The sequence below is a fragment of the Pinus tabuliformis genome, chromosome 6 (assembly GCF_031772625.1).
Source record: "Pinus tabuliformis cultivar Carrire ecotype Pingquan chromosome 6, CPIR1, whole genome shotgun sequence".
In the NCBI taxonomy this organism is placed as follows: Eukaryota; Viridiplantae; Streptophyta; class Pinopsida; order Pinales; family Pinaceae; genus Pinus; species Pinus tabuliformis.
In genome coordinates this window covers 1016758452-1016779164 of record NC_142292.1, presented here as the reverse complement: position 1 = coordinate 1016779164, position 20713 = coordinate 1016758452, and the positions used below count along the sequence as shown (strand labels likewise).

The 20713-nt window shown below is 39.9% G+C and overlaps 1 pseudogene across 1 annotated transcript in view; it reads left to right on the top strand.

Moving 5' to 3' along the window:
- LOC149262440 (integrin-linked protein kinase 1-like) overlaps nucleotides 1-20713 on the top strand; it is a 265252-nt pseudogene that overhangs the window by 24122 nt on the left and 220417 nt on the right. Inside the window, exons 2-3 of the transcript XR_016259129.1 lie at nucleotides 17159-17233; nucleotides 17376-17471. The product of XR_016259129.1 is annotated as an integrin-linked protein kinase 1-like (transcript). The remainder of the gene's footprint in view (nucleotides 1-17158; nucleotides 17234-17375; nucleotides 17472-20713) is intronic.

The following is a 20713-nucleotide window of genomic DNA, read 5'->3' as shown; positions in this document are numbered from 1 at the left end:
TTCAATGTTTCATGAAGAAATCTGAAATAAGCCTGTAATGTAATTTACAATCTAGGTGAAGTAGATTTAGCTGGTTGCAGTAGGATTCTTGAGATTATTAGATCTAGGAATTTTCACATGGTATCACAACTGTTGATGTGAAACAGGGGAAGAGCAGATCTAACACTGAAGAAAGGGCCAACTTTTTGCAGCAAGCAGCAGTTCGAATCCCCCAAGGTATTGCGCAGTTATAAGCCAGGAGGGTTGTATTTTCGTGGGTGTCTCTCTCTGAGTGAGCCGACAAAGAGGTAAGACTACCGGATCAAGAATTTGCCGAGGCAGACGGAGCTACGTAGAGCCACGCAAAGTTAGAAGGATACAATTTTCTGCAAGCTAAGTGCTGGGTAGAGACACTGCCAGAAGGAAGAAGAAGATCACATAGTGAGGGAATACTTCCTTGATGATTTCTTGCCGAGGAAATCAATATTTCTCATTTGCTGAGCAACAAAGGACCAACATCGTACCATCTCCATCAGGGATTGCGTGAGGCAGCCTAGGAGCTACGCAGTAGGGAGAAATAGGGAGTTGTTCGACATTTTTTTGGAGGAGATGGCAACTAGTGGCTTGAGGGATCAAGACAGGTTGGACGGGGCTTCTAACTATGCCATCTGGAAGGCTAGAATGACTTTCCTTCTAGATGAGCATGCCCTCAAGACATATGTTGATAATGTGGTAGCTGTTCCGGCGGATGCAGATCCGCTGAAGAAGTACAAAGTTGAGATGGCTAAGGCGAAGAGGAATATCCTGGATGGAGTCAAGGATCATGTCGTGTGCCACGTTGCTAGCAAAGGGACTATTAAGGAGATGTGGGATTCCTTGGCCACATTGTATCAGGGATCATCCGAGCAGCGGAAGATGTACTTAGCGCAGAAGTTGAGATCTGCTCAGATGCAGAAGGGAGAACGTGTGGATATGTTTATCACGAAACTGAAGGAGACCCTGTCAGCTGCGGGACATACACCTCAGGATTCAGAGTTAGTGAGACTGGCTCTAAATTCCGTCTCGGATGAGTGGCAAATCTTTGTCCAGAGTATCCTGGGTAGAGCAACATTGCCAAATTGGGACAAGATGTGGGCAGCTCTGAAACAAGAAGAGCTGAGGAGAGACCTGCTCAAGGTCAAACTTGACGGGAGCAACAACAACAGTGGGTCGAAGCCCAAAGTAGAGGAGGAGGATAACACAACCCTTGCATCGAAGGGACAACAGGGGCAACAGAGACGTAAGAAGGACGTCTCCAAGGTGAAGTGCTTCAAATGTGGCAAGATGGGCCGCTATGCATCCTAGTTTCCTTTGAAGAAAAAGGACAAGGATGAGAAGCATATCCCAAGGTTGCAGCCGCAAAGATTGAACAAGAGGAGTTTGCTATGACAGCCAAGATACCTCTAGGAGGGAGGTGGGATGATATAAAACTGTAGTTCGATAGACCTACAGATGGGCAGGATCCTTGAGGAGCCCACCTCTTGGATCATCACCTTGCTACGGGAGCCCATGATCAGTAGTAGCGGTGTTGAAGAAAATGTAACTAGGTTCAGTCTTCATAATGACATGATCTTTGTAATTGAGGTAATAAAGAGAATAAATTATTTTTGTATGTCTTGCTTCATGGGTTTCATGAGCAAGAAGTGTAATTAGGTCAAAGACTTCTTCTTGATGTCTTTAGGATTTGATTATTTGTCAAAGAGTCATGTCATGTAATGAAAGCTCTTCATGAGCCTATGTAAATGTATAAAAGTTCTCAAAGTTGTGTAACATCCCTCCAAGACCAAGATCAATACCTCAAAAGCAAGCCTATCGAAGTCTACAAGCACAACATCAAAGGAATCTTAATGTCGGCTCAAAAAATGAATTAAATGTATAAATGGAAATCACGTCGGCTAAATCAAAGGAACACGTTGACCTAAAGGTGAGGAGGCAAGCCTATATAAAGGCTGGGTTGACTCCTCCTCAAGACACAATCTTCATCTTTCATTCACGATCACAAGCCAAGTTGTTAGGCCGGGAGGTAACTCCTCAAAAATGAGATTCTATATTCATTTAGGCTGTTCATTATTATATACATAAGCGAGTGACTATTGAATTTCATCTCCCGATGACTCTCCATTTTCTCTATTATTTATTTACACTATTTACAGTTCACCTAATCCCTATGATTAGGTGTCAACATTCCCCCCCTTAATCTGAAGGGATGTTGGTGAGTCCAAGCATCGTTTTGAATCTTTCAAGCTTTTCTCTTCCAAGCGCTTTGGTGAAGATGTCTGCAATCTGCTCATTAGTGGAACAATGGCGAAGATGGATTGTTTCGGCCTCAACATGATGTTGAATCAGATGATATTTTGTATTGATGTGCTTCGTTCGATCATGGAACTTTGGGGTCTTGGCCAACTTTATTGCCAAGGTATTGTCAATCATGAGTGGAGTCGAATGTACTTGTTTTACCTGCAAATCTTCTAGAATTTCCCTGAGCCACACAATTTCTTTTGTTGCCTCCGCTGTTGCAACATATTCTGTCTCTGTTGTGGAATCTGCTGGAACTGATTGTTTGCGTGATCTCCAAGAGACAAATCCTGATCCAAGACTCATAGCAAAACCCGAAGTAGATACCCCAGTTTCTTTGTCTCCATCGAAGTCTGAATCAGAGTATCCAATCACGCTGAAGTCGCCCACCTGTGTATACCTGAGTCTAAAGTCTTGAGTTTCCTTCAAGTACTTTAGAACTCTTTTTGCAGCAGACCAATGTCCCTCACAAGGCTTTTTCATAAACCTGGAGAGGATTCCAACAACAAACGAAATGTCTGGTATGGTAGTAGTCAGGTAGTTGAGACTTCTTACAAGCTGTCTATACTTTGTTGCATTCTCAAATTCTTTTCCTTCAATGGATGTGAGCTTTAAGTTTTGTTCCATTGGAGTAGTCAGAGGATTGCATTCAGCCATGCCAAACCTGTTCAACAGATCTCCAATTTACTTCTTTTGAGAAATGAATATGGACTTCGGATGTTGAGTTACTTCAATACCAAGATAGTAATGAACATAGCCCAAATCAGTGATTTCAAAACCTTTTCTCAATTCTTATTTTATGGCTGCAATGTGGCTCTCATTATTCCCTGTCATCAAAAGATCATCTACATATACCACAAGATATACAACTGTTTTGCCAACTTTCTTGACAAACAAAGTTGCATCATCAAGATCATAATGTTTGAAATTGAGTTTCAGAAGATGCTCAGTTAGTTTTTCATACCAGGCTCGTGGTGCTTGTTTGAGGCCATACAAGGATTTCACAAGTTTGCATACTTTATGTTCATGTCCTTTCACAACAAATCCTTCAAGCTGGGACATAAAAACATTCTCTTTTAGATATCCATTCAAGAAAGCAGTTTTTACATCTATTTGATGGACTTTCCAACCATTCTGAGCTGCTAGGGCAAAGAGTGTTCGGATGGTAGCCCATTTTGTTGTGGGGACAAAAGTCTCCTCATAAACGACCCCTACCTTCTGTGCAAAACCTTTTGCCACAAGCCTGGCTTTGTGCTTGTCAAGTGAGCCATCAGCTTTATACTTGTTCTTGTAGACCCACTTGCATCCAATTGGTTTGGTTCCCAATGGAGGATCAACTAGCTTCCAAGTGCCATTCTTTATCAAGGCATCATACTCCTTTTGCATTGCTTCTTTCCATTCATCATGAGAAGCAACTTCTTTGAAGGAAGTTGGCTCGAAATCTGTAGACAAATTCAATTCACAATCATAAGAAACATCCATATCAACAGGTGAATCAAAGTCATCTATATCACCTCCATTTTGCTGGGTTGAATTTCTAGTTCTTGTCTTTCCAACCTCATCAGGATGAACACTTTCAAGTGTCTTTGTCAGCCACTTTGGGGGACCTTTCTGAGATGGTCCAGACTGCTTAGTTTGATTGAGTTGGGACTGAATCAAGATTGAGTCTCCCAATTCTGTCAATCACATCACTAAAAAATTCATTTGTTGTTGGAGTTTCATGCGGGGGAGAGAGTGCTTCAGAAGAAGATTCCATAGGTTGATCTAGTATAGGAATCCCCCCTTCAAGATGTGGAATCTGATTATCAAATTCTTGAAATGATTTTGCATTTGCGAATCTATCCAAGCGATCAAGTTGCCGCTCAACAACATTGTCAGCTTTGGATGATTCAAGAAAGGTTACATCTCTAGATACAACAAACTTTTTATTGACTTCATCATAGAGACGGTATGCTTTGGAGGTGTTTGAATACCCCAAGAAGATACACTTACGACTCCTTGCACCAAGTTTGTTTCTATGTACCTTTGGTATCAAGGCATAACATGTGGAACCAAAGACTCTGAGATGCTTTACCAAAGGAATGTGTCCATATCACATTTCATAAGGAGTCTTGTTTCTAATAGCATTAGATGGACATCTATTCTTTACATATACAACACATAGAACTGCATCAGCCCAAAACATCAATTTTACATTTTTGAAAAACATCATGGAGTGCACCATATTTAAGATTGTCCTATTCATTCTTTCAGCTACTCCGTTCTGTTGGGGATTATAAGGCACAATTGTTTGATGTTTGATCCCATGTTGGCAAAGATAGTTTTCAAATTCATTTGAAGTGTATTCTTTTCCATTATTAGTGCGATAGAGCCAATATGAGATTGTGCATCATTTTCAATCCATGTATGAAAGTTCTTGAATGTTTGAAAAACATCAGATTTGTTCTTCAATAAATAAACCCAACACATTCTAGTGTAGTCATCAATAAATGTCATCATATATTTATTTCCATTTGCAGAAGGAACAGGCATTGGACCGCATAAATCTGAATTAATGAGTTCAAGTTTTCTATGTGCTTTGGAATGTGCATCATGAAAAGACTGTTTGCTATGCTTTCCTAGAATGCAAGCATCACATTGCTTAAGTTTCCTAGGAATTGTAGGCAAACCAGTAACACCATTTTTCTTCAACAAGTGGATGCTTTCATAGTTCAAGTGTCCAAATCTAGCATGCCATAATAAACTTGATGGAAATGTACCTTCTTCATAATGAGAATTGTATGAGAAATTTTGTGCATGAGCAGAGGTACCCTGCAACTTGAGAAGCCTTTATTCTTCTATCCCCGTCATGACAAGTGAGTGGTCTGATGCTTTTCTCACCTCAATGTTGCCATCAAACATATGAATGGAGTGTCCTTGCTGGCGGATGTGGAGCAAGGACAAGAAGTTTCTCCTCAGCTGTGGGAGATATAAAACATGATGCAGAAAAAAGTCTGGAAGACCAGACAATTTAAGCCTGATTGTGCCAAGACCTGATGGCTTGAGTTTTGATTTGTCTGCATAGTATACTGCTCCATCAACATTGTCAATAAATTTTTCAAAAAAATCTCTTCTAAAAGTCACGTGGCAAGTTGCTCCTGAATCAAGCAACCAATCATTTTTCCAAGAAGCAAGTGAAGTATTAAATAAGTCTTCATTTACTCCAATATTACAGTGTGCCACAACATAGTGAGCGGATTCAAGTGCTTTACCTTTCTCTTTGTCATTAGTTTTACCTTTGGGTTGGTTTCTTTCCTGCTCAATTTTGTCCCAAGGCAACTTGCATGTGGATGCATTATGTGATCCATCTCATGATAAGGGTAGCCATAGTCATTGAGGAGGTTTGTTCCCTCATCCGAAAGTCTATTCTCTCTTGCAGCATTCTGATCCGGTCTAGGGCATCACATTTTATAAGTATATTGTTGGGTTAAAAGTCCATTCTAGCTGTAGTTGAAAGGAGGAAGCCATTGTCGATGAGATCGAAGTGATCGTAGGGCTAGAAGAGCCCTAACCCTCCTAGTATATGTGCTTATGTTCTGAAGCGGAAAGCTCTGTTCTCGCAACCCTAGAATAGTCATCACTTTGGCATCACTAAATCTCAGAACAAGAGGCTATTAAGGTGTGTGATGGGTCTACATGAAGTGCGAAGATAGAAAGAGGCTAGAAGAGCCTATCCGAGACCATCATTGCTGACTGTCACACCTTTTGCTACAGACCTAATATACTGTTCAGAATTGCAGAAGGATACATTATGTTTGGAGGTATTGTCGTCTGATGTTGAAGGTATTATTGATTCAATGTTTGGGTCATGTAATTTCTCAATAAGGATTCTATAAGAAAGAGTTCAAAGGGTTTTTCCTCTCACAGTTTGGAGAGGTTTTTGCCCTGGCTTGGTGCCAATATCTTGTGTATTTGTGCATTTTGATCTTCTTTTTTTGATAGCTTGTTGATGATAATAATTCATGTAAACAATAAGGAGCAAAATCTAAAGAAATAATATCACAAGCAGTTATCACAGTTAAGAGAAATCAAATATTAAAAATTGCCCTTCTTTTCTCAACAGGTGGGATGGCAGAGTTTCAATTAGTGCCATGGAGTGTTGATTTGACAGATGCAGTGGTTAGTAGAGCCAGAATGTGAGCAGCGCGGAGCAGAGAGGCAACAGTGTGAGGAGGCACAGTGCAGAGCTTCAACAACGTAGTGGCTTCAAAGGCAGGGTGGGACTAGCAACAGTTAGGATTTAAGCACCGAGGAGTATCCACTGAATACTTGTCCAGCTTTGGGAGTTTTTAGTTGCTTCTCTCAACAACTGAGTTGCAGTATGGATGCAGTGTTAGCAATGGCAGTGCTAGCAGCGTAAGAGATGCAACGTTTGAGAGGGAGCTGGAGTACAAATGCAGCGTTGACAGTGGCAGTGCCAAACGCAGCAGTGCAGTAGCAGCAACAACGCAGTGGTTGATGGACAGCATGTCAGGCATTAGCAGCGCAGGGACGATGCTTCAGAGTCATAGCAGTATGCAGTAGCAGTGTATTGCTAGAGCACATTCCTCGCTAAGAGGGAGTGTTGATTTGGGGTAGCATCGGATGTGCTCTAAGCCTCAAATTTTGCAGGAAGGCTTGGGCACAGGTATTCCAAAGAAACCAGAAAGCATTTTGGGAAATTCCACCGAGAAGTGATTTTATTAAAATAATTAATATTTTTAATGGGGTTCCTAAGTCTAAACTTAAGAAAATTAAAATATTAATGGTATTAATCTAATCAGGGGTGAAACTTCTAGAAAAAGCCACAGATCAAGCCAAAACGATCTGAGCCTTTGATTAAGATGTAATCTAGGTCGTTGGTTGTCCAACAGGAAGATATAAGAAGGGGCTTGAGGGTCATTTGGAAAACACACAAAGAGATAGAGAAAATTGATTTTCTAAAGTGAGAAGTTCTCAAGAGGAAAAATCGATTGAGGAGATCTCTTGCAGTTGAGGGGCAGGGATAACAGCTTCCGGAGAGAGAGATTCTCAGCTGGAGATACATCAACAGAGAGAGGTAGTGAGTGATCCAGAAGCCTTGATGCAGAGGCTGACACAGGGCCAGAAGGGCCACACAGAACCAATGCAGAGGGAGAGAGAGGAGTCCAAAATTTGCAGAGGAATTCAATTTTCAGAAGCCGGGAGCCGGGGTGTGAGATCGGGAGGTAGAAATTGAATTTCTTGGGCAGTAGATCGACTAGCCAGAGAAGAGTGACGAAGCACCTAGAGGGCTTGACGCTTGGCTGACGCAGACACCGCGCAGAGGCAGCCAGGAAAGCCGGCGGTAGTCAGTTTGGGGCTGGATCAGCCAGGATTTCTCAGTGATTGTGTGAGGTAAAACTCACAAAGCTTCTGCCAGTATTTCTCTTTGTAATTGAATAACCCTGTGAGGTATTTAGTGATGTATTCAGAATTTTCTACTGCTTAATAATAGTAAACCCTCAGAGCTGCTGCGCCGGTTTTCCTGCATCGGGTTTCTCCGAGGACATTTGTTTAAAAATAACTGTGTCCTATGTGTTTTTATTTTCCTTGCTCAGTTTCTATGTTTCAGAATCATAATTAATTGGTGTAGGCTGCTTCAGTAATTTACTTCAATGTTTCATGAAGAAATCTGAAATAAACATGTAATGTAATTTACAATCTAGGTGAAGTAGATTTAGTTGGTTGCAGTAGGATTCTTGAGATTGTTAGATCTAGGAATTTTCACAGGGTCCACCAAGAGAGAGAGGACCAACTTCTATAAATAAGACAAGGAGGCCTCAATTTGGTATCTTTTGACAATCTAACTTTGAATACAAGTTTCCTTGAGCTGTTTGGCCAAGTAAACCAGTGTTATTTAGCACAAGGAATTCCTTAGTGAGAATTCCACCTCTACCTTCAATGGAATTTGAGTGTCACCCTAGGAGAGTATTTCAGAACTTAGCGGGGAGAGTTTTGCTGGAGTTCGTCGGACACATCAACTCTTACTTTAGCTATTTCAAACTTCTAGGAGGACGAAGGGGCAAGAATCGTACCACTGAGTTGAGGGAGTTTCAAGAGGAATTTGGGCCAACTAATTTAGGAGAAATTTCATTGAGGGTGGACCAACATTTGGGGAGAATTTCGGGCTGGAAGTTACTGCTCCTGAGAGAGCCAAACTCGCCATTTGAGGGTCTGCGCAGAAGTGTTACTGGGTTGAATTTGTGGGGTTGGATTCATTTTATTGGTGTTGGGTTTTGGAAGGAATTTCACTCACATCTTCCGGGGAAATTTTTCGGGCAATCCTATAGCTAATTGAAAAGGAATTTGTGACATATTCAACAGTTTGAATTGTGGGGGATGTAGACACTGTCAAGGAGGGCGTAACATCAAATTTGGGTAATTCCGCGAGGTTGGAATTAGCCCAAATCATTTTTAGGTTTTGCTGGACTAGCCTCAAGGAGTCTGCTCCTAATTTTGCAGAATTTTTGGAGGAGTATTGGTGCCCCAAACCAGAGGAATTATTTGGTTGCTAGTTGGGAGGAGTGAGCTCAAATTTTGGGTTTCGGGTGATCAATAAAACTAGGCCTAATCCTTTCTGGGTTTATTGAGGAGAGGCCAAGATTAATTTGGCAGAATTTTCTGAGCAGTCTAGAGGGCTCAAACAGGGGTCCCTTTCCAGCTTGCAGTGCAGATTTTCAGGGCAGCACAGAGCCTAGAGCAGCAGCTACTTCCCATCATCCAGGCACCTTGTTTTCTCACCTGGGATTTGTCTAGCTTGCATTTGGCAAGCCCGGGTGCACTTGTTCTTGCCTATTGTACTCCTACCATGATATATAATAAAATGGCTCGGTCTCTTTGGAGTAAATTGTGATGTGTTGATATTTCTACCATGTTTTTGATTTTTGGTTGCATTTAAGAAATTTTTGGCTATTATCACTTAATATTTCCATTAGGAATATTACAAATTCTGGCAAGGTGATATTTCAAATTGCTATTCCACCAAACATTTCCATACCACATAACTTGCAATTCAACCTCATTCTATTATGACTCTCATAGGGTAGATTATACTCCCACATTGAATCCAATGGCTTTGGCGTTTTGATTCTTGAAATTTGTAGACTCTAGATTCTAGAGCATTGATTCAATTTGTAAACCTATGGGACAAAAAAGGGAGGGGAACTTAGAAATATAATTCAAATCCACAAAATTGAAAAAGGCATTAAAAATGCTCCAATTAAAATACCGTAACTACATATGTATTAAATCCTCCATTCAAAAAGGGAAAAAAGAGGTATATCTAATGAACATTGCATACCCTACACTAGATCTTGAAAAACAAAGAAAAGGAAAACAACTTTACTTACATATCTAGAAATATGGAAATGGTATTTTGGAGTAGATCTCCACTCCACAAATACTCAGCTAATGGAAAATAAAACTATGGATTTCCCCTTGTTTGCTGGTTGAAAAATGGTCAGAAGGCAACTTTTCCTCTTAGAGCTCAATCTCAACAACATAGAAACCCAAAATGACCAAGACTCAGACACTTTAATTCACAAAAATGAGCAGCAACACGATAATTACCATCGTCTTGTGATAATTACTGAAATTAGCATGATAAATTCAAAATAGCGAAATTATCGCAATAAATTTCGGCAATAATATCAGCGAAGGGAAGTTTGGCAATAATATCGTGATAATTCTGATAATGTCATGATATCTGCAACACTGATTTCTAGACTTGCATTTGGGAAAAGTTCTATATTTTGTTTCAGAATTTGTCCTAGATGGTATTTCAATCGGTTGATGCCCCCTAACATATGCTTCCCACACAACTTGCAATTCAAAATCTGTTTATTGACAACACTTAGGGTTCACCATATTTCCTTACAAGGTCCAAATGCCTTGGCATTTTGTCTTCAATGTAATGATTGGAGTTTGAAGTTTGAACCTAGAGCACAAAAAAAATTTGAAACAAAATTATAAACTAACATTTTTTAAAATTGGAATGAAGATTCAAAATATAAAGAATTTGAAGATGGAACAAATATAAAATTTAGTAGTTTACCTCACTATAGATCTCCTACAGTCCCAATAAAATTTGAGGAAGGAAAACCCTCTTCACTCAAGGAAGTTGGGCGCTGTTGGGAAACCCTCTCCACTGAAGGAAACATTTATGGCTAAGAAGACACTCCTATCTCCCTAACAATTTCATGATAAAATAAGAGTATTGAAACCCCCATAGAAATAGAAAAAAATAGGAAAAAAGGAGGTGAAATCGCTTCCCATACTTGCAAGTCCGTGGCTGCTAGAGAGAACTCGTTGAACAGTGGAGAAAAATCGACCAACAATCGAAAAAACTCACTTTTATTCTCCTCCTCGGTGCTTAGAAACCCTTTTCTTTTCCTTTGAGGTTGACACACATCATTGGGCATGCAAAGTGACCCAAAAGAAACCCTCAAAACCTAATTTAACTTGCCCCGACAACAGCTCACAATTTTTCCATTGACTCGGCAAAAAGTTGTGACTTTTATGACAAAATTGGCTGATAAAATCAACGCTCCAAAAAAATCGCAAGTCGTTGATTTTATTGAGACTTTTGCAACACTTTTCGGTGTATTCTCTGTGGCTCGATTTCCTTGTTAAAGGAGGCCCTAATTTTCCTGAGTAATAGAAAGTGAAGGAGAATTTGTTGGGCATAAATTTCTGCCGTGTTATGTGACTGATTTAGCATTTATTTTCTGCTGCAAATTTTATTTAAAGTTAAATACCAGTGTATTTATTTTCAACAGTTTTCAGAAAAATATTTTACTGGGTGAATCATTTTTTGGGTATAAAATAAATTGCTAGGAAAATCAAATCAGATCTGGTATTAGAAAATTAACATTTTATAAAATTTCTAGAAGCATTTTTTGCACATTGAGGTTATGAGGGTGAAGACTGGCTTACCATTATCCAAAGTATCAAGAAATTAGGTGAGTGGCAAAGGCTCATTGAAGAAAAGTTTGGACCTCCCCTGGAAAGTGATGAAATAGCCATCATTAAAGAAGGCCCTAATCCTCCTATTGAAGATGATAAAACCGGGTAAGGAGAGGTAGCTATGGAAGACCAAATGTGCAAGCCTGTGTCTGAAAGCAATGAATCCAACCCTATTTTTGAAGAAATTTCCAAGTTTGATTTCAAGGAAAATGTTGTCCTTGATTTGGAGGAAGAGCAGTTTTACGAATTTGATTAGCCAGAAATCAAACATATGAAGCTGTCCAAATTGCTTGGCCTTTACAATTACATAAGATCTGTCTTTTCTTAAGCTTAGCAACCTCGACAAATGCTTTATATTTGTAATGTTCCAAACTTGGATGAACAATGATATATAAAGCAAACTCGATTTACAACACAAATTTTTTAAACATTCAGCAAATACTCATAAAAACTCCAGAAGCAAGAAACAACTGAGCCATTTTATCAATCCAATGGAGCAAGTACAATAGTATGGAGAAATGCACCTGGGCTTGCCTCAATGGCAAGCGTGAAAAAACCCAGGTGATAAGACAATGATATCAAATGCTGATAATAACTGCTCCTCTAATGCTCTGCGCTGCCCAAAAGACCGCATTGCTGGTTGGAAAGGAATTGTTAGAAACTCCACCTCTGGTGCTCAGAAAACGTTGCAAAATTAACCTGAAGCTCCTTGATCAAAACCCACAAAAACCCAGAAAGGATTTGGTCTGAATCCAACCTCCCAAAATCAACCTCCGAGAGGCCCTATGCCCTCCAAGACTGCTCTAGAACACATCTTGCAAAGATACCGACAAAGTTCTCCTCCAAGGCTCCAAAAAAGTATCTATCTCCTCTACAAGTGCTTCCCTTAATTCTCTCGGCAAATATCAACCTCAAACGTTAAGACTCCACCTCCCACGTGTGCATAATATGCCGCCTTTGCACTAGCCCAGGAAGTGCAAAAGTCACACTGAATAGGAGCTCTCTCCTCCAGCTACAAAACTCACCAAAATGGCAGCCAAACACCTATGCCTCTGTTCCGTAATTTCTCCTGGACAAAGCTCCTCTGGATGATATAGCAATCACAACTCAACCTCCCTTCACTATGTCCTCCAGAAATACGCACCACCTGGAGATGATGAATGCAACTGCTGGAAATCACAATGAAATCCTCCTCCGAAAGAATGTAGATGAACCTCTCTAGGGTGGCACTCGAAGTCCCTTGAAGAAAGGGTGAACTCCCCACTTGAAGAACTCTTGCTGAACAACAAGTGACTCGGCTAAGCAGCTTGAGCAACCAAAGAAAAATTCGATATGCCAAAGATAATGAAATGAGGAGAGCTTCCCTCATTTTATAGATTTCGTGGAGCACTTTTCCCTCCATTTTCCCTCCATCGTGGGCCCCTCACTTAACCATCGACTTCCCCTCTCATGCAATTCAAACTAGGGAGTGTGTATTCTCCTAGTGTGGGTGGCCCCCATGTATAACTCAACCACACCAAAATAACTTCTACTAAGTCTAAGCCTCCTAATATAATGAATGGGCCCCATCACCTCCAAAATTGGCCCCAAAATGTAGTGATTAATTCTGCTCCAAATTAATTGAGGAAGGGACATTACAATTTTTAACAGCACCACCCTGGGCTACAACAGGCTCAACCATATCAAGGTTGCATTGCTTGATTTCAACACCAGGTCACAATTTATCTAGTTTGCCTTAAACAAAATTTTACCTTTCATTAAGTAGGCCATATGAATTTGGAGTAGATTGCTAATAATGTTACAAAAATGCTAGCTTCTACTTTGCATATTGATAATCACCACCTTCTTTGGTGTAATGCTACTAGTTATATCCTTCTCATAGCCTACCTTAATGAATGCAAAATCTTTAGTCATGGCCTTAAAGCAAGTCAAATTTGTTGTGGTACCCATTGCAAGTAATGGGGTAATTGTTGAAAATGGTTGTTATTGATGTCAAAAGCTGTCCAAATGAAAGAGGAAATTAAATAGTCAAATAGCATATTCTAAATGCATTTCCAACGTTATGTGGTACTCCATCTAATTCCATAGGAATGAGGAGATATGAAATATTTTGTTAGGATGACCCAACCAAAGTACAAGCAGGCCCCATTAGGATACCCCATCTCTGAAGTCATTTTTACTCCAATTACCTAGCTCAAATGGGAACATCAGGTATATGGTTGGAAGGCTTAATCCAAGACCTTTCCAACAATATATGGCACGCCTTCTAACTCCTCACAGTTGAGGAGAAATGAATTTTTGAATATTCAGTATACGTTCTTCTAGTTGCATCAGTCAGCCCAGCCAGTGGACAAGTCAGCTCTAACCTAGCATCCAAATGCACTATAAAGAGGCATGAGAAGGAGCTTTTTTAATCACTTGGCTCAAGCATTCGGTTCTGTGTTTAGGGGAGGGAAGGAGCATGTCCGAAGTTCATACTCATGAACCAAGAAGAAGTGAAGTGAAGCCGAGTTGAAACAACTTTCTGTGGAAGGGTTGTGGCACATATTTTGAAGGTTTTTTTGGCATTGTTCTTGGGAAGGGTTTCTAGTTTGTTTGAGGTCTTTTTTGAGGGTCGAGTACAAGTGTCTTTGGAGGCCGAGTAGGCCAAGTTCTGGTGAGGAGAAGGCTGAGCTTCAGGCCTGTCTTGAGGGTCGAATTTTGTCCTTGTAGAGGTTGAGTTTCAGGCTTGTCTTAAGGCTGAGTTGTAGTTCTGATTTGAGGGCTGAGTTTTGTCCCTTTGAAGGCCAAGTTTCAGGGTTGAGTACTGCTATTTGAAGACCGAGTTTCAGGGGTTGAGTTCTGCTGTTTGAAGGTTGAGTTTTAGCATCGATTTCTGCTATTTGAAGATCTAGTTTAGGCCTGGTTTGAAGGCCAATTCCTAATGTCTTAAAGGTCAAGTTCAAGCCTGATTTGAAGTCCAAGTTCTAGTGTATTAAAGGCTGAGTTCAGGTTGGAGCCTGAAATTTCTGTAAGTTGGTGCTCACTGAGGATTTGTGTCCTCACAAGATATTGTACTAAGTTAAAGATTGTTTTCAAGTGATTCTTCTTTCAAAATTTGCTTTGCACTTTAACTTTTGTGTTCATACATTGTGGATGATTGATTATGTGATGCAAATTTAGTTTCAAGATTAACTAAGTGAAAAATTGTCAAAAGTAACTAAATACTGATTCACCCCTCCTCTTAGTAATTCCAATAGTAATAGACCTCGTAGCAAGGTGGCATAGCTTAAGCTTTATTATTTTTGGATTTTAACTTTATTTGCTCTCCACCTCTAGCCTTTTCATTTTTATTGACTTAGTCTTTCTTAGTTAGAATTTTCTAGTGACATTTGATAAGTCAAGCATGAACACATATATTTTTTAGGGATGGAATGGAGTGAATAGGGAGAACGGAAAGTGAAAATGTTAAGTATGTTTAGGATGTGGAGTATGCTACCTCAACCAGTTTCCTAGTAGTACAACCTGACCCCGGAAATGAGGATACTTCTAAAGGATAGTTATGGTCCCCCATGGGTTGACGAGGCAAATAATAAAATTATAAGTGTTTTGAAATGTTATTAGATCTCATTTTAGTGTTTATCACTTTCACGACTAACTTAGAAGTTATACCACTAGGTCTAAGTATCAAACCAATGCACGAAATATTAATGAAGCATGAAGTACCATCCTTAAACCTGTGAGGGATGAGATCTGATATACCATGGTTGAGTGAGCACAAGCACATATCTAAAGGAGGAATTCAGAAAATTGGCCGAGTTTGGAGAATACGATCAAGACAACTCACAAAATCAACAACAGAACACCCTCATGAGGGTGCCCCTAGGAGTAGTTACCCTTTGGGGGGCAATATGCGCTTTCTTGTGACACTTGTAATATCATATATGTCATCTGATTCTAGTACTTAGTACCATGATCTGAAGAAGATGTCTCCTCCTTACCCTTCATTGGTCCCTCTTTTCTTTCCACCTTTCCTCACCTTCTTGAGAAGTGTCTTGGTCCTCTTCTTTTTGTGGTAACACTGTTTCTTGCCTTGTTTCTTTGTGGACAAAGATATCCTGAAGTTTCTCATAAGTTGGTAGGTTTTCTTGAGCACACACACCTTGAACAAAGGCTTCCCAAACATGAGAGGAATCATTTTGTGCAACAAAAACTATTTCCTTACCTTTGGTCTTCATAACAAAGGCAAAGGGTTGATCTTTGAGTTCAATGATCTTCATAAGGTAACTTAACACTGTCTGAATTACTCATGCATGTTTGGGTGAGCTTGTTCTTCAAGAGCTCATCCTAGAAATATTGGCACTCTGATACGGAGTTTTCAATGCATTGAAAGTTTCCTTTTCCAATTTTCTGGAATGTGGGGAATGAGGTGTCCTTCAGAGTCCAGAAGTGTCCCCCTCGCCTTAGCAGCTGTCTTCTCATATTGAGATAATTGTTGAGGACTGGTAGGAATTGTAACTTTGCCCTAGACTATGCCCCAAAGATCAATCCTCTCCATAAGCATTTGCAACCTGTACTTTCAAGTGGTGAATTTGGAGGCTCCTTCTAATTGGTCACATTCTCTAAGGGCTGACATTCTGAAGTTTGCCATTCCTACAATCCTTTGGATCACAACTCGAACAAAAAATAGTTAACCAAAATCAACAACGTTTCCCAGGTTCAATTTTCCTTTAACACAAACATAAAATGTAGTTCAACCTCTCTCAGGCATGGATTGCTCCAATCACTTGAGCTTGTTGGGAATCACACTCATTGAAATATTTGTCAAGTCCCTCTCATACGTAGCTACCATTTCCATTCACTGGATGGAAGAATTTCAACAATACAGCTTTGATGGCATGTTAAATTTTCTAATTCATGATAGGAGGTCTGCACTCAAAGATTTTACCCTACTCCTGTTTAAGTAAAACAGATCCAAGCAAAGTCAGGTGTTTTTGTTGAGTGTCCAATTGACTCTTACAATTTATCTTGCCAAGTTGCCCTAGTCCAAGTCACAAGAGTTTGCTACAGATGCCAGTTGATAGTAATATGAAAGCACACAATTTCATCTAGTGTATAGCCTAACTGCTTCGCTGAGTATCCCTTCTCAATTTTTTCTCATCTATGCCTTTGGAATTATAATAGATCACCTGCACAATATGAATGTCATTTAACACTTGCGGCTATAAGAATGGAAGCGGCCTCCAGTATCATTCTTTGGTTCATATGTATTGATTAGTTGTGACCTTTCAGGCTTTCATCTTTAATGAATCTACAATTTGATTCTTTTCTTCAATTAGCATGCCCATTGCCACATAGCTAGTCTTAACATGAGGGTCACTTGACAGTTCTATCACAACACTAATGATTAGCTCACAATCACATACTTCTAATGCCAGAATTGATAAGAAGCTAACTGTATGGGTCTATTTAGCACCCTTCCAGCTCTCTCAAGTTAACCTCCATCTGGCTTGAAGGGCATGGATTGTGTTCAATATATATATATATATATATATATACAGCTTGAGTGGGCCTAATGGTTAAGAGCATGTGTTTCCTCCTAAGAGGTCACAGGTTCAAAACTAGAGGTGGTAGAGTGTGTATGCCTTTGTAGACTTAGCAGTCAAATTGCGAGGTGGGTCCCTTGTCCCACAAACAAGGGGGTCTCATACACCAATTTGGTGTCTGGCTTGGCCTTGACCTTAAAAATGGATAATAATAATAATAATATATTATGAATTATACTGTTTTCCGTCATAGAGAGAGAACTTGATAAATCTGCATCTAACTAAGTTTTTTTGTTATGTGGTGGATATTATTGCAGCCAATAGCTGATGCAAAGCATTATGGCAACACCAAAATATGCAATATCTTAAAAGCAAAAGGAGCAAAAATGCCTGTATGTTTCTTTCCTATTTAAGGGTAGCCTTAGAGTAGAACCTATTTTGGTACATTCATATGAAAATTTATAGTTGTTGATTTGGGGTGTCATTCTTAAGCACCACAAGTGTTTGATTTCTCTTGAATGTTTGGATTTTCAGAAAACACCAATGAGTGTATCAAATCCTCTCCAGATTCCAGAATATGAAGTAAATCCAGCAGAGCTGTCATTTCCACAAGGTGCAGAGACATCAAAGGTGGGTTGAAATAACTTCATGAGTTTTGTGATCAGAGAACATGACCTAATTTCTTCCCTCTTATGATGACAATGTGAAAAAATATTCAAGATTCTAAGCAGGTATTCCACAAAGGTGGGTTACATTGAAACCATTGCTGAAAAAATTGGCATTGGCAAAAGATTGCCAAGGGTATGGAATACAACTTCTTGGCAACATTGAAAAATCATTGATAAACCATGACAGGGAGTAAAAAATGCAAAATAGTTTCTTTTATTTTTCAAAATTTTAAACATATAAACCAACAACAACATGAAATAAACAGATTGGCATGTAACTATGGAAAAAACACCAATATGTATGATGATAAAAAAATAATACATCAAAGTTGATACTGAATTTTGAATCTTGATCCGTCCAATTAAGGAATCCAATGTGGACAACCAATACAAAATGACATCAAATAATAAATGTATCTCATCATTATGAGTCATCTACAATGAAAAATCTACCAAGTAGCTATCTAGCATCAAATCCCTCTCTGCATTTTATGGGAAAAGGTCCATGGCTTGTTCGCCACCAAAAGGTGCTACATCATTTGTTTGACATTGACTAGTGGGTTTATCTGTATCAGTCTGTGTAGAAGCTGGCGCTGATGATGCCACATCACCCTCCATGATGTCGAACTCCTTTGCTCCCCACTCTTGTTGCTCCTCCCTTGTCCACTATCCTTGCTGTCGCTGTTGCTCCTTCTCTAAACACATAGGTGCCTCCTCCATGATAGGCACCTTGTACCGCACCCTCCACTTAGAAAATATGTTAATATTGTCGAAGGAAATGACATCCGCATTAGGTATCTTCTCAAGCGTCCTCACCCATACTCGGAGATTGTAGTGGACCTATATCAAATCATTAAGACAGGGGAAATCCAACCTGTAAGATGATCATAAATTTTAATAGTTGTAATTGCTTAGTTGAAGTTCAAAGTTTCAAACCTATTGTGCTTCTTTAAATTTAATTTTTACAAACACACTCCAATTTTTTCACTTGCATTTTGAGACTCTACAGGTTTGGGTGAGGATCCTGTTACCTCCCGTGACTATTGCTTGTGTAAAAGTCCCAAGCACAATGTGATCTTCTTGACTTGGTCCTTGGTCCACTTGACTTGGTCATTGATCCACTTGACTTGCTTGATTAATGGCTTGATTTGGTTGAATGAGAACTACCTTGACTTTACAATAGCTAGTATGATGTCCACTTGCTAATTCCTTGGTCCAAGATGCTCATATGCTCCTCTTTGACCTTCAAACGACAAATTTATGACCCCAAACGACTAGTTGACTTGACCTTTAATGGATAACAAATTTGACTTCACCACCTTTTTGCCCTATCTCCAATGCCTTGATGAAGTTGTTAATTTTGCCACTTGGGTTTACTGTAAATTGACCTGATTTCACCTAGGCCTCCCTTCATTTGTCCATATCCTGACCTATGTTTCCACATCATCTTTGCATTTGCCACGTCATTCACTTCCAAATGGTGGATCTCTAATGCCTTGAGGAATCTGAAGAATCTAAGACATGGGTTTTGTTCCTCTTTTTCTACAAACCATCTTTGATGTAATGCATGTCCAAAACTGCCCATGTTGCCATTGTTATTCCATCTGGAAACTTGTTATACCTATTGATTTACTATGACTACATGTAATTTGGCAATGGCTTCATTGTTTAGAAAAATTTCTACGTGGCATGTCATCTTCTCATCAAGTTGAGCATTTTGGGACCAAGTTGACTTTTTGACTTCCGGGACCACTTGCATAGGGAAATGCAAGCTGCCTCGAGAAATGTGAAAAGTTGACTTTGTGAGGCTTCCATGGTGAGGGTTATCTGAGGGACACTGCACCAAGGCCAAGGCCACATATAGACAAAATAAACACATAACCATGCAGTAGGACATAGGTATACCCTGACATAGGCTAGACTAGCTCGTAAATTGGTGATCACCGCCACATAAGCAGGTTCCTTTAAAACCATGAGTCCCAAATAAGCCTTTGCAAGGACCTTTGGTCATGGCTTGATTTGGTTGAATGAGAACTACCTTGACTTTGCAGTAGTTAGTATGATGTCCACTTGCTAATTCCTTGGTCCAAGATGCTCAAATGTTCCTATTTGACCTTCAAACGACAATTTATGACCCAAACGACTAGTTGACTTAACCTTTAATGGATAACAAATTTGACTTCACCACCTTTTTGCCCTATCTCCAATGCCTTGATGAATTTGTTAATTTTGCCACTTGGGTTTATTGTAAATTGACCTGATTTCACCTAGGTCTCCCTTCATTTGTCCATATCCTGCCCTATGTTTCCACATCATCTTTTCATTTGCCACGTCATTCACTTCCCAATGGTGGATCTCTAATGCCTTAAGGAATTTGAAGAATCTAAGACATGGTTTTGTTCCTATTTTTCTACAAACCACCTTTGATGTAATGCATGTCCAAAATTGCCCAATGTTGCCCTTTTTATTCCATCTGGAAACTTGTTATACCTACTGATTTACTATGACTACATGTAATTTGGCAATGCCTTCATCTTCTCATCAAGTTGAGCATTTTGGGACCAAGTTGACTTTTTTACTTCTGGGACCACTTGCATAGGGAAATGCAAGTTGCCTCGAGAAATGTGAAAAGTTGATTTTGTAAGGCTTCCGTGGTGAGAACTATCTGAGGGACATTGCACCAAGGCCAAGGCCATATATAGACAAAATAAACACATAACCATGTAGCAGGACATAGGTACACCCTGACATAGGCTGGACTAGCTCGTAAACTGGGGATCACCGCCACATAAGCAGGTTTCTTTAAAACCATGGGTCCCAAATAAGCCCATGCAAGGACCTCTGGTCCTACCCAGGATGAAAGGAACCAGAGATGTACCCAAAGGGATTGGCCATGGCTTGACCAAACACAAGGTTCGAGTGTGTATGGTGAGGAGTCAATGGACACTATGGGAGACATTCGGGATGATGGGTCACCAGTGATGATTCAGCAGGAGAAACATATGGTGGAGCATGAGTCAACTCAGGAGGATGATATGCACAGTATGCATGATGAGCCTTTTGGGGAGACCCAGTTGGAGGTTCTTATTGAGCCCATGATGGAGGAGGATGAGCAGCCATCCTTGGGGCCGGCCATTGATGAGGAGCAGATAGATGTGCAGACAACTAACAAGGAGGCAGTATTTGTAGACACATGTCTTCAGG